This window comes from Hemitrygon akajei, chromosome 1 (assembly GCF_048418815.1).
Source record: "Hemitrygon akajei chromosome 1, sHemAka1.3, whole genome shotgun sequence".
NCBI classification, from domain to species: Eukaryota; Metazoa; Chordata; class Chondrichthyes; order Myliobatiformes; family Dasyatidae; genus Hemitrygon; species Hemitrygon akajei.
The window spans coordinates 92,988,576-93,002,385 of record NC_133124.1 but is presented as its reverse complement, the minus strand read 5'-3'; the positions used below and the strand labels follow the sequence as shown (position 1 = coordinate 93,002,385).

Below are 13,810 nucleotides of genomic sequence, written 5' to 3'. Positions count from 1 at the left end.
AACATCTTGAGCATCTCATACTTGGACCACATCACAAACAAGCAGGTCTGCAGGATCATCCAGCTTCACATTGGCCCCCATGAAGACCTTCTCACAACAGTGAAGAAAAGAAAGCTGAGATGGTACGGCCACGTAACAAGATCCAGGGGCCTTGCAAAGACCGTTCTACAAGGAACTGTGGAGGGGAAAAGAAGGAGAGGCAGACAGAGGAAGAGATGGACGGACAACATTAAAGGAAGGACAGGGAAAATATTTGCAGTGACCCAGGCTCTGGCACACAACCACAACAGTTGGAACAGACTGGTGAAAAGCTTGTCATGTCGGCACCCTGACAACTCCACCAGGAGTTAAGCGTGCAAGGCAAGGCATTGGAGGTTCATTGTCAGACCAGGAAGGAGTCTTGTTGAGCTGAAGAAGAGTAGGAGAGGGAAGATCTCACTGAAAGGGTAAAACTGGAATGAATTTGGGGATAAGATTTACACCAGTTATCAGATCAATGAGTGAATGGGAGCAGTTGGTCATAGTTGTATATAAATTTCCCCCTGATTTACCAGTGTTCTCCAGGACAGGATATCTGCCGTCTATAGCCAGTGTGTTCTGATGACGATTTCATATCCACTTCATGTTGTTGACTTACAAATACTTTATGAAATGGTCCAACAAACAACTCAACTGTATGGAACTCACCACCATCTTCTCAAGGGCACACAGTAAATGCTGGCCTTGCTAGAGATTACCTGATTCTGAAAAGCTGATCAAATAAAAACAAAGTACTTTTGCACATCTATAAGTAGTTGGATGTTGATCTGGTGAATCAGAACCACATAAGTATTGGTACCTATATAAAAGAATTACAGTTCAATGCCAAGACCTCCCAAAGGTCATCCAGTCAGTATCAGTATAATGCAAGGAATCCCAATGTTGGCTATGTGATTAAACTTCACTTCTATGTACTTCGTTCTTGTTAAACAATGAGAATAAGCCACTTCAGTCTGGATAAGGGTGGTGATGGTGTTGGATATGTGAGAGCTACCTGATGTTTATAATACTCATTCCACTCTTGGGCCACAGAACTACTGAAATATTCAGGGCAGGCTAGCCATTAAATTGCGATCCCTTCAGAAGCAATTACAAAAAGGAGTTTTCTGGCTATGGAGTGAGGAAGAACAATGGAAAATAAGATATGTTAAGCAAAATTTGAAAGTGATACTGCTTTACTGTTTATTGGATATAGTTCTATATAAATTAATTTCAGAATGATGTGGAAATCTGAGCATGAAAATGCCTTATTAGTGTCTTTTATTATAAGCAAGGAATAGTTAATTAGTAATCTAAAATGTTTTGGTAATTCAAAGTTGATTGGATAAATAGCAAGAATAAATAGAAGAAAGCTATGGCAGCAAATTTATTATGGATAGTTAGTGGATGGTGGAAAAATAGGCAAAAGACTCTTTGAACTTATGGGGAGGATGTATCTGCACAGTTGAGCTCCCTTGCAAGGCTTTCTTAACTTTAGAACTACTGTCACCATCTTGAGTAGCATTGTCAATACTTACAATGTTCCATCAGTCATTTTCTGGCCAACCTCTGACTCACTTACCAACATTCTCTGAATGTTTTCTTATGATGCAAAACATATTTGAAGAAACAGAACATGCTGGAAACATCCAGCAGGTCATGCATTTCAGTAGAAATTGAATTCAGTTTAAGCTCAAGACCCTATTGTCAGAACAGAGTGAATGTTTTAAAACAGATAGTTTTCAAGTTGCAAAGAAGGGAGAATGGTAATGTTTAGGATGGTGTATAGCCTGATATAATATAACCATATAACAATCACAGCACGGAAACAGGCCATTCCGGCCCTCCTAGTCCGTGCCGAACTCTTAATCTCACCTAGTCCCACCTACCCGCACTCAGCCCATAACCCTCCACTCCTTTCCTATCCATATACCTATCCAATTTTACCTTAAATGACACAACTGAACTGGCCTCTACTACTTCTACAGGAAGCTCATTCCACACAGCTATCACTCTCTGAGTAAAGAAATACCCCCTCGTGTTTCCCTTAAACTTTTGCCCCCTAACTCTCAAATCATGTCCTCTCGTTTGAATCTCCCCTACTCTCAATGGAAACAGCCAAATCACGTCAACTCTATCTATCCCTCTCAACATTTTAAATACCTCGATCAAATCCCCCCTCAACCTTCTACGCTCCAATGAATAGAGACCTAACTTGTTCAACCTTTCTCTGTAACTTAAGTGCTGAAACCCAGGTAACATCCTAGTAAATCGTCTCTGCACTCTCTCTAATTTATTGATATCTTTCCTATAATTCGGTGACCAGAACTGTACACAATATTCCAAATTTGGCCTTACCAATGCCTTGTACAATTTTAACATTACATCCCCACTTCTGTACTCAATGCTCTGATTTATAAAGGCCAGCGTTCCAAAAGCCTTCTTCACCACCCTATCTACATGAGACTCCACCTTCAGGGAACTATGCACTGTTATTCCTAGATCTCTCTGTTCCACTGCATTCCTCAATGCCCTACCATTTACCCTGTATGTTCTATTTGGATTATTCCTGCCAAAATGTAGAACCTCACACTTCTCAGCATTAAACTCCATCTGCCAACGTTCAGCCCATTCTTCTAACCGGCATAAATCTCCCTGCAAGCTTTGAAAACCCACCTCATTATCCACAACACCTCCTACCTTAGTATCATCAGCATACTTACTAATCCAATTTACCACCCCATCATCCAGATCATTTATGTATATTACAAACAACATTGGGCCCAAAACAGATCCCTGAGGCACCCCGCTAGTCACCGGCCTCCATCCCGATAAACAATTATCCACCACTACTCTCTGGCATCTCCCATCTAGCCACTGTTGAATCCATTTTATTACTCCAGCATTAATACCTAACGACTGAACCTTCTTAACTAACCTTCCATGTGGAACTTTGTCAAAGGCCTTGCTGAAGTCCATATAGACTACATCCACTGCCTTACCCTCGTCAACATTCCTCGTAACTACTTCAAAAAATTCAATAAGGTTTGTCAAACATGACCTTCCACGCACAAATCCATGCTGGCTACTCCTAATCAGATCCTGTCTATCCAGATAATTATAAATACTATCTCTAAGAATGCTTTCCATTAATTTACCCACCACTGATGTCAAACTGACAGGTCTATAATTGCCAGGCTTACTTCTAGAACCCTTTTTAAACAATGGAACCACATGAGCAATACGCCAATCCTCCGGCACAATCCCTGTTTCTAATGACATCTGAAAGATCTCCGTCAGAGCTCCTGCTATCTCTACACAAACTTCCCTCAAGGTCCTGGGGAATATCCGGTCAGGACCCGGAGATTTATCCACTTTTAAATTTCTTAAAAGCGCCAGTACTTCCACCTCTTTAATTGTCATAGGTTCCATAACTTCCTTACTTGTTTCCCACACCTTACACCATTCAATATCCTTCTCCTTAGTGAATACCGAAGAGAAGAAATCGTTCAAAATCTCTCCCATCTCCCTCGGCTCCACACATAGCTGACCACCCTGATTCTCTAAGGGACCAATTTTATCCCTCACTATCCTCTTGCTTTTAATATAACTGTAGAAGCCTTTCGGATTTACTTCCACCTTATTTGCCAAACCAAACTCGTAACTTCTTTTAGCTTTTCTAATCTCTTTCTTAAGTTTCCTTTTACATTCTTTATATTCCTCGAGCAATTCCTTTACTCCATGCTGCCTATATCTATTGTAGACATCCCTCTTTTTTCGAACCAAGTTTCTAATATCCCTTGAAAACCATGGCGCTTTCAAACCTTTAACCTTTCCTTTCAACCGAACAGGAACATAAAGATTCTGTACCCTCATAATTTCACCCTTAAATGACCTCCATTTCTCTATTACATCCTTCCCATAAAACAACTTGACCCATTCCACTCTCTCTAAATCCCTGCGCATCTCCTCAAAGTTAGCCTTTCTCCAATCAAAAATCTCAACTCTAGGTCCAGTCCTGTCCTTCTCCATAATTATATTGAAGCTAATGCTATTGTGATCACTGGACCCGAAGTGCTCCCCAACACATACATCTGTCAGCTGACCTATCGCATTCCCTAACAGGAGATCCAACACTGCCCCATCTCTAGTCGGTACTTCTATGTATTGTTGCAAAAAGCTATCCTGCACACATTTCACAAACTCTAAACCATCCAGCCCTTTTACAGAATGAGCTTCCCAATCTATGTGTGGAAAATTAAAATCTCCCACAATCACCACCTTGTGTTTACTACAAATATCTGCTATCTCCTTACACATTTGCTCTTCCAACTCACGCTCCCCATTAGGTGGCCTATAATACACTCCTATCAGTGTTACTACACCTTTCCCATTCCTCAATTCCACCCAAATAGCCTCCCTAGAGGAGCTCTGTAATCTATCCTTCCAAAGCACCGCCATAAGATTTTCTCGGACAAGCAATGCAACACCTCCTCCTCTGGCCCCTCCTACTCTATCACACCTGAAGCAACTAAATCCAGGAATATTTAGTTGCCAATCACACCCTTCCTGCAACCATGTTTCACTAATAGCTACAACATCATAATTCCAGGTATCAATCCACACTTTAAGCTCATCCACCTTTCTTACAATGCTCCTAGCATTAAAATAGATACATTTAAGATACTCTCCACCTCCTCCTCTCTTTTCATCCCTAGCAATGCATTCAAATTTATTATCCTTTTCTTTCTTCTCCCCTACAACTTCGGGCTGAGCGCATCCCTCCTCCATCACCTGCCTGTCCTCCCTCACACACGGTCTACTTACTTGCTCTACTGGTGAACTAACCTCCTCTCCCATAGTTTCCTCAAATTGATTTCCGCCCCCCCATCTTACTAGTTTAAAGTCTGCCCCGTAGCCCTAGCAAACCTTCCCGCTAGGATATTGGTCCCCCCAGGATTCAAGTGTAACCCGTCCTTCTTGAACAGGTCACGCCTGCCCCAGAAGAGGTCCCAATGATCCAGAAACTTGAATCCCTGCCCCCTGCTCCAATCCCTCAACCACGCATTCATCCTCCACCTAATTCCATTCCTACTCTCACTGTCGCGTGGCACAGGCAGTAATCCCGAGATTACTACCTTTGCGGTCCTTCTTCTTAACTGCCTTCCTAACTCCCTATACTCTCGTTTCAGGACCTCTTCCCCTTTCCTACCTATGTCATTGGTACCTACATGTACCACGACCTCTGGCTCCTCACCCTCCCACTTCAGGATATCTTGGACGCGATCAGAAACGTCCCGGACCCTGGCACCAGGGAGGCAAACTACCATCCGGGACTCCCGATCACCTCCACAGAACCGCCTGTCTGAACCCCTGACTATCGAGTCCCCTATTACTATGGTCCTCTTTCTTCTATCCCTACCCTTCTGAGCTACAGGGCCGTCCTCTGTGCCGGAGGCCCGGCCACTGTCACTTCCTCCAGGTAGGCTGTCCCCCCCAACAGTACTCAAACATGAGTACTTATTGTCAAGGGGTACAGCCACTGGGGTACTCTCTAGTACCTGCCCCTTCCCCTTCCTGACCGTGACCCACCTATCTGCCTCCCGTGGCCCCGGACTGACCACCTGCCTGTAACTCCTCTCTATCACCTCCTCACTCTCCCTGACCAGGCGAAGGTCATCGAGCTGCAGCTCCAGTTCCCTAACTCGGTCCCTCAGGAGCTGCAGTTCGACACACCTGGCGCAGATGTGGACGTCCGGGAGGCTCGGAGACTCCAGAATCTCCCACATCCGACACCGAGAACAACAAGCTGCCCTCACACTCATACTTCCCGAATAACTGAAAATAACAAGAACTAAAAGATAAGCCTACTGTGCCCTCTTCCGCCTAAGCCCTCTGAGCCCAAGCCCTACACTCTGCTCCCGGCTCACTCCGCTGCCCGCAAACGAAGCTGCCCGCTGCTTAAGGCTGCGTTCTTTTTATATCTTCCCTCCTTCCCAGGCCTCCTTCACGCGCCTGCGCAGTCCCGCCTCTCAGAACTCCGATCTGAGAAGCAATTTGAAAATGGCCGCCGCCGCACTTCTTCTCAAAGCCTCGCTGTCCTCTTCCAAAAGAGAACTGCCTCACTCCTTCTCTCCTTTTTATATCTTCCCTCCTTCCCAGGCCTCCTTCACGCGCCTGCGCAGTCCCGCCTCTCAGAACTCCGATCTGAGAAGCAATTTGAAAATGGCCGCCGCCGCACTTCTTCTCAAAGCCTCGCTGTCCTCTTCCAAAAGAGAACTGCCTCACTCCTTCTCTCCTTTTTATATCTTCCCTCCTTCCCAGGCCTCCTTCACGCGCCTGCGCAGTCCCGCCTCTCAGAACTCCGATCTGAGAAGCAATTTGAAAATGGCCGCCGCCGCACTTCTTCTCAAAGCCTCGCTGTCCTCTTCCAAAAGAGCAGTTTCCAAATAGGGCAGTTAAAAGTTAATTATGTTTTTGTGTTTATGTGTGGTACCTGTTGTTATAAGCAGTGTAATCAGATATATTTTTGGGGTTCTCGATCCATTAGCACAGCCTGGCCTGCTGCCATGTTCTGTGCTTCAGGCAACACACAACAAAGACAACAATATGTGATAACTCTCTAATAGTTTTCCATCTTTACCTGGCCTACCCTATTCATTTATTCTATTTGTCATATCCAGTCCTCCTGCCACCTGTTTTCTCTCTCTTTTCCTGGTCTGATGAAGGGTCTTTCACCAGAAATGATAATTCTGACAAATTTTATGTTTTTTAAAATTTCATGTTCCAGCATATTTTATGATTTTTTGTAAGTGCAAATTATTTTCAAAAGTTCAAAGTAAATTTATTATTAAAGTGCATATATGTCACTATATACAACGTGAGATTCATCCTTTTCTGGGCATACACCATAAATCCACAGAAAAATAACCATAACAGCATCAATGAGAGAGCACACCAACTTGGACATTCAACCAGTGTGCAGAAGACAACAAATCATGCAAATGCATAAAGAAAGAAATAATAATAAATAATAAATATTGTGACCATGAGATGTGAGTCCATGGATTGTGGGAACATTACAAGAATGGGACAGTGAAGTTGAGTGAAATTATCCCTTTGTTTTAAAAGCTTTATTGCTGAGGGGTAATAACTGTTCATCGTCCTGAGGCTCCTGTACATTATTCTGGATGCAGCAGTAAGAAGAGAACATATCCTGGGTAGTGGGGATCCCTGATGATGGAAGCTGCTTACCTATGACATTGTTTCATGTAGATGAGCTCAACGATGGGGAGTTCTTTACCTGTGATGAATTGGGCCAAATCCACTACTCTTTCTCGATTTTTCTGTTAAAGTGCATTAGTATTTCCATACCAGGCTGTGATGCAGCCAGTCAATATATACACCACTTTGAGGTCATGCCAAATCTTCGTAAATTCCAAGGAAGTAGAGGCGTTGTCGTGCTTTATTCATATTTACACTTGTGTGCTGGGCCTGTAATAACATCAAGGAATTTAAGGTTCCTGACCCTCCCACCTCCTATCCTCCAATGACAACTGGCTCATGAACCTCTGCTTCCCTTCTCCTGAAGTTAATAATCAGCTCCTCGGTTCTGCTGACATTGATTAAGAGGTGGTTGTTGTGACATTATTCAGCTAGATTTCAACCTCCCTCCTGTATGCAGATACGTCACCACCTTTGATCCTGCCTATGACAGTGGTGTCATCAGCAAACTTAAATATGGCATTGGAGCTGTGCTTAACCATAAAGTCATAAATGTAAAGCAGACAGAGGAGGCGGCTAAGCACAAAGCCTATGGTGCACCTGTGCTGATGGTATTCGTGGAGGAGATGTTCTTGTCAATCTGAACTGACTGGTATCTGCATGTGAGGAAGTCAAGGATCCAATTGCACAAAGGGGAACTGAGGCCAAGGTCTTGGAGATTACTGATTAATTTTGTGGGGATGATGGTATTGAATACTGAGCTGTGGTCAATGAAGAGCCAATGAGATGCCCTGTACTGTGAACCTGTTGCTCCAGTAGGCAAATTGGACCAGATCCAAGTTGCTTCTTAGGCAGGTGTTGAGTTATTTCATCACTGGCCCCTCAAAATACATTTTTCTTAGGCGCTGGTATAATTGAAACCTGCTTGAAGCATTTCATACAGAAATAAAACAAGACATATGAAAAACGCAGGTTTCCTTTGACACCTCTATAAAGAAAAATAAATAATGTAATTATCAGTTTAATCTTATGGCAGCAATCATGGTCATTATTTCAGTTAACATTATAAAAAATATTTGTTATCACTTTAATAATTGCATTCACTATTTATCACTCCAAAGGATTAAATTTAATATACTCCAGTGGAAAAACTATAATGAAATATTCCAGTGATGTACTATTCAAATATATTGAAGGAAAATCTGCAATTCCACTGTAGCTATTATCTATTTATTTCACCGTCTTCATTAGGAACTGAGCAGGAATAAATATGAACTATAATTATAATGAGCAAGCTCATTTTTATGATGATACAAATCATAACAACCATCTTGTGTCATTTCAGTACATACTGCTAACCTAAGTTGTATATAGGTTTCAGATTTGCTCATGCCCGGATTAAAACTGGCAAAAATACCTGCTTATTTTGCCTTCATCAACACTTCAATTTTTATGAAGGCTGAGTCTGCCAAAGACTTAAAAAGCATCAAAGCAAAATTGTACTGAAACTTCTCTCACACACTATACTGTGACAGTTTATCATAAGTGCTTTAAAATACTTGACAACAGTTTTAGTAGTGTTAGCATTAACAGGGTCTTAAAATTTAAGCATCCTCATCTCTAAAGGTTGGATGTTGATAATTCCAAATGTCAAGTCTTCAAAGTGGAAGCATAATCAGTCCCTGTCATTAAAGTTATTTGGATTTATATTCACAAATAGTCAAGTTGCCAATCTTTTGAGCTGATTCTGAAAACCGGTCTTGAACTAAGGATATTTGTTGAGTTGTGAGAGAAATGCTCGTTTTGTTAGTAGTTTGCTATGATGTGCCACAATAGCCCTTATCACTTCCATTAAGCAAGCTGTGATGCCTCACTCCCTGATGAGCTGAACATATTTTACACATGGCTTGAAAGGGAAAATAAAACTATACTTTTGTGAATCCCTGTAGCATCTGGTGATCCTCTGATATCTGTTTCAGAGGCCAACTTCAGAACATCTTTCAGAGGGTGAACCATCGCAAGGCGTCAGATCTCAAATGGTGTACCTGGCAGGTCATGGAAACCTGTGCCAGCCAATTGATTTGAGTGTTCAAGGACACCTTCAATCTCACACTGCTGCATTCAAAGGTTCCCGTCTACTTCAAAATAGCGTCAATCATACTGGTGTCCAAATGTTATGATGTGAGGTTTCACCTTGTAGAAAGTAATAGCCTGCATCCCTGTCATAGCCGAAGTGCATCCAATTCCATCTCTATCTTCACTCTGAATTGTTTTTTCTCTCTTAAGAAAGCCCTCTATAGGTCATACCTGCACATTTTGTAGAGTTCTGGATCACCATTCTTGAATGCCCCTCAGCAGACTGTGAATTTCTTTGTTCATCCACAAGCCTTGATAAGATCAGTGAAAAGTGTGGCATATTCATTCAGATCTGAAAATGAATCCCTGAATATGGTCCAGTTAATGGATTCAAAGCAGTCCTGTAAATGCTCTTCTGTCCCTCTTGACTGTACCTTTGTAGTACTCACCACTGGCACTACAGCTCACAATGTATGCTTGTCTGCTGGGAGTAGAAGTATATCCAAGTGATCGGACTTGCCAACATGTGGGTGTGGGATTGAGTGGTAAGAGTTCTCGATGTCAGTATAGCAATGATTATTTGTGTTGACTCTTCTAGCTCCAGAGGTGACACGTTGATGGTAGTTGGTCAGAGATAGCTTCAAGCTGACCTTGTTGACATTCCCCGCAATGATCGGGAAGCATCAGGCTGTGTGTTTTCCTGACTGACTCAGCTTCTCCAGTGCCAAGTTAATGTTGGCCAGGTATGCAATGTTCACTGCAACTAGAATGGTGGTGGAGAGCTCCCTCGGTGGATAGACTAGGCAACAGTTGACTGCCAGATGTTCCAGGACGGAACAGCGGGACTGAGACAGAACCACCTTGTCTGTGCACCACAATGAATTAATCATGAAAGTAATCATGTCTTTGCCTTTACCAGATGCCACTGCCCAGTCATATGGTGGAAGATGAAGCCCTTGGGCTGGAGCGTTGTGTCCAGAGTGCTAGGAATAAGCCATGTCTTTGTGAAGCAAAATGCACAGCAGTTACTGATGTCCCTCTGCTACTGCAATCTTGTTCTGAGGTCATCAATTTTACGTTACTGGAGACTGTACAGTAGCTTGGAGGATGGTAGGGAGTGGGTCCTCAAAGCCCTCTGTATCAATTTTATCTGCAGCACAACTCAGTGGCCTTGTTCTCGTAAAGAGAAGCTGCACACACTGCATATGTGGTTTGCAGTATAGAGTCTGCTGATTTTGAAGATCGATGAATTTTATAAAATATTTTGTAACAATGTTACTTACTGAAATACCTATGACTGTAGATTTCAGCTGTAGTCTAAACAGGAATAAAGTTAATTGGGCCATCGGTTAATCAGGACAGCCACTAATTTGGAACAACATGTAAAGAACAAAAACTAATTAAGAAAATTGCCAGGATTCCCTTTGATTATTTGGGACGGTATGCTGCTTAACTGGAACAGAGGGCTGTTGCTGAACAGGGTCTAACTAGCATCAGTCGCACGCACTTGAGTGGCTGTTAGACGCTACATGGTGCTGAGGGCAAACAGCTTTTAAATAGCATCAGTGCGTGTGTTTGGGTTCAAAGAGCAGCAATTTTTGTCACTGATACTTGACAATTGTAAGTAGTAAGATAATTCTGAACTGTTTTACTTACTGTGGTTTCAAGCATTCAGGCTTGGAGATGCCAGAAATGTCTGGGAGTGAAAATGAAATGATCTCACTACCCCAACGAGTTAGGAACGATCAAGAATTTGAAGGTATCAACAATCACCTTGTATGTTACAATAAAAATGAAGATTTGGAGGGTGCAATCATTGAGAGTGTTGTATGAAGGTAGTTCATTATCTGTACTAGATGTCTGCGCTAATTTTGTTTATTCTGTACACTAGATGAATTCCTGTGTCAGTAACTATTAGAAACTAACACACACATTTGCAGCACTGTAGTATTACTGGTAGTGTTCTAATTTGTTCTGCGTTTCATTTAAACACGTAGCTTATTACTCACTTTGTTATTTTTATACCTTTTTTTCTATTTCCATAAAACTTCGGCAAACTGGGGCAGCCGCCTAATTGTGCCAAAATGTACTGGTTCCGGTGTGTGCCAATTAGTCAGAATCCGCTTATTTGAAGATTCCCTTCAGAGCTGCACACAGAGAGTTGGCGCTCTCCAACGTCATCTTTACCTATGGCGCTGACTGTATGGAGTTTGTACCTTATCCCTGGGACTGTGTGGGTTTCTTTTGGCTGTTCTGGTTTCCTCCTGAGTCTCAAAGATATGTCTGTTACGAGGTTAATTGGTTACTGTAAATTTTCCCCAGTTTGTTGATGAGTGGTAGAACCTAAGGGGAGATCTTGTTTAATGTCATTTCCAGTACACAAATGTAAATGAGAATTAAATAACTGTTACTCCAACTGTGATGCAGCAGTAAAAAACACAATAAGATAAAGAACATGAAATATATAGGATGCAAGATGGCATCAGTGAACAAATTGACCAAGTGCAACATCCTTCAGACAATTCATGAAGCTACTTCTATTACTTCTTCTTTCAAATATGATTCTACTACGAAGCTTGGAACCTGTGACTTACCTTTTGATGGTTTGTTTTTGGGCCGATTGAGCGATCTGGTGTTTTGCCATTTCCAAGGGGGTTCTCAGTGAGGTTTAGAGTGGAGTGTGCGCTCTGGAAGCCAAGAAACCAGGTGACAAGGTGCGAACCCATGATCGACTCCATTTCTTGCCAATCTTGCCAATGAAAGCGTTGAGCAAGATTGAAATCAATGAGGACGAGAGTGGAAGTCAAGTGGGCATTCAGCACCGTATGCCTGCATTTGACTGGTTTCCCTCTCCCTCATGCTCTCTGCTGCCAGACGAAGGTGCAGGCTCCTGGGCAAGGTTTAATTGACATGGTTTGTGTGTTGGACTTGTCTTAGCAGGCTCTGCCGTTCATGTTATATGTGTTTCTTGATTCTGGTTACTACTTTTTTATTGATATTTTGTGTGATTTTGACTGGGGCAGACCAGCTGTGCAATCTGTCGTCAACAAATGACACAGCATTGAACTGGATTAAACTGAACATTCCTAGACCGCTTCAAGGACTCTGCAGTTTGATGTTTACTGTTCTGGGTGTTATTCACTTGTTTTTGCCGTTTGCACAATGTGTTCTGTTGTTTTACACATTGGGTGTTTGATGTTTTCTTTGAACAGGTTCCATGGTGATTGTTTGTTTCATTGCTGCTAGCAGGAAAACAAATTTCAGGGTTGTATACTGCCTACATACCTTGATAATACATGTACAATAATAAAAACACATAAATACATAAGATAGCTTATATACTTAGACTGTATGTCTATAAAGTGTCGTTAGGCACAGGAGTGTTTGTACTTGAGGTGACTGATGGGAAATGATAAACTAGTGGGAATAAGGAGCCCATATTTCTGGCTGAGACTCTTCATCAGGACTGGAAAGAAAGGGGCAAGAAAGCAGTCCTGGTGAAGGGTCTCGGCCTGAAAAATTGATTCTTTATTCCTCTCTATAAATGCTGCCTGACCTGCTGCGTTCCACCAGCATTGTCTGTTTGTTACTCTGGTTTTCCAGCATCTGCGGAATCTCTCGTGTTTATGGTGTAAAGAGAGGTTTTGGGGTCCAAGTCTATACCTCTTGAAAGTGCCTGTAGAAGCTGAGGAAGGTTTATAGCACAGTTGTCTTTATGGGTTGAGGCATTGATATCAAGATTCAGGAAGTTATCAAAGAGTTGGGGAATGTAAAATGTCCTTGGTGATGGATGCTGGCTCACTGGGCTGAAGGGCCTATTTCTGTGCTTAACTTTTTGTGACTCTACAATATTAACAAATTATGGAATTCCCCTTTTGTTTTGAAAAGGAATAAACAATGGCTTCAAGTCATTGCTTCCAGTCCCAGGTAATGACCACAATTAGTCAAACCATTGCTATGGCAGAGTCTCTGTTTAGCTAGCTTCTAAACTACCAACAGCAATAACCACACAATTTAACGTCAATTTTCTGAATGGTCCATGAATCCATGAACACTACCTCACTCTTTTACTTAAACACAAGAGTTTCTGCAGATGCTGGTAAACCAGAGTAACACACACAAAATGCTGGAGGAACTCAGCAATTCAAGCAGCATCAATGGAGAGGAATAAACAGCCAATGTTTCAGGCCAAGACCCTTCATCAGAATCCCAATGAATGAGTCCTGATGAAGGGTATTGGCCTGAAATTTTTATTAATTATTCCTCTCCATAGACGTTTCCCAACCTCTGAGTTCCTCCAGCATTTTGTAAGTGTTACTCACTGATTTGCTCTTTTTTTTGCGCTATTTATTTTTTATGTATGTTTCTTATTGTAAGTGCAATACGTAACAAAACATTTCATAACATATTCAGTGATAATAAGGCTGATTCTGATTCTGAGGATGTGTAATGAGTGCCAGGCGGGAGATGGAGATATTGGGAGAGCTAAGTT

The 13,810-nt window shown here is 42.2% G+C and overlaps 1 protein-coding gene across 4 annotated transcripts in view; it reads left to right on the top strand.

Moving 5' to 3' along the window:
• The window catches only part of tsnare1 (T-SNARE Domain Containing 1), a 1,022,909-nt gene that overhangs the window by 673,376 nt on the left and 335,723 nt on the right, over positions 1–13,810 (top strand). The window lies entirely within an intron of this gene.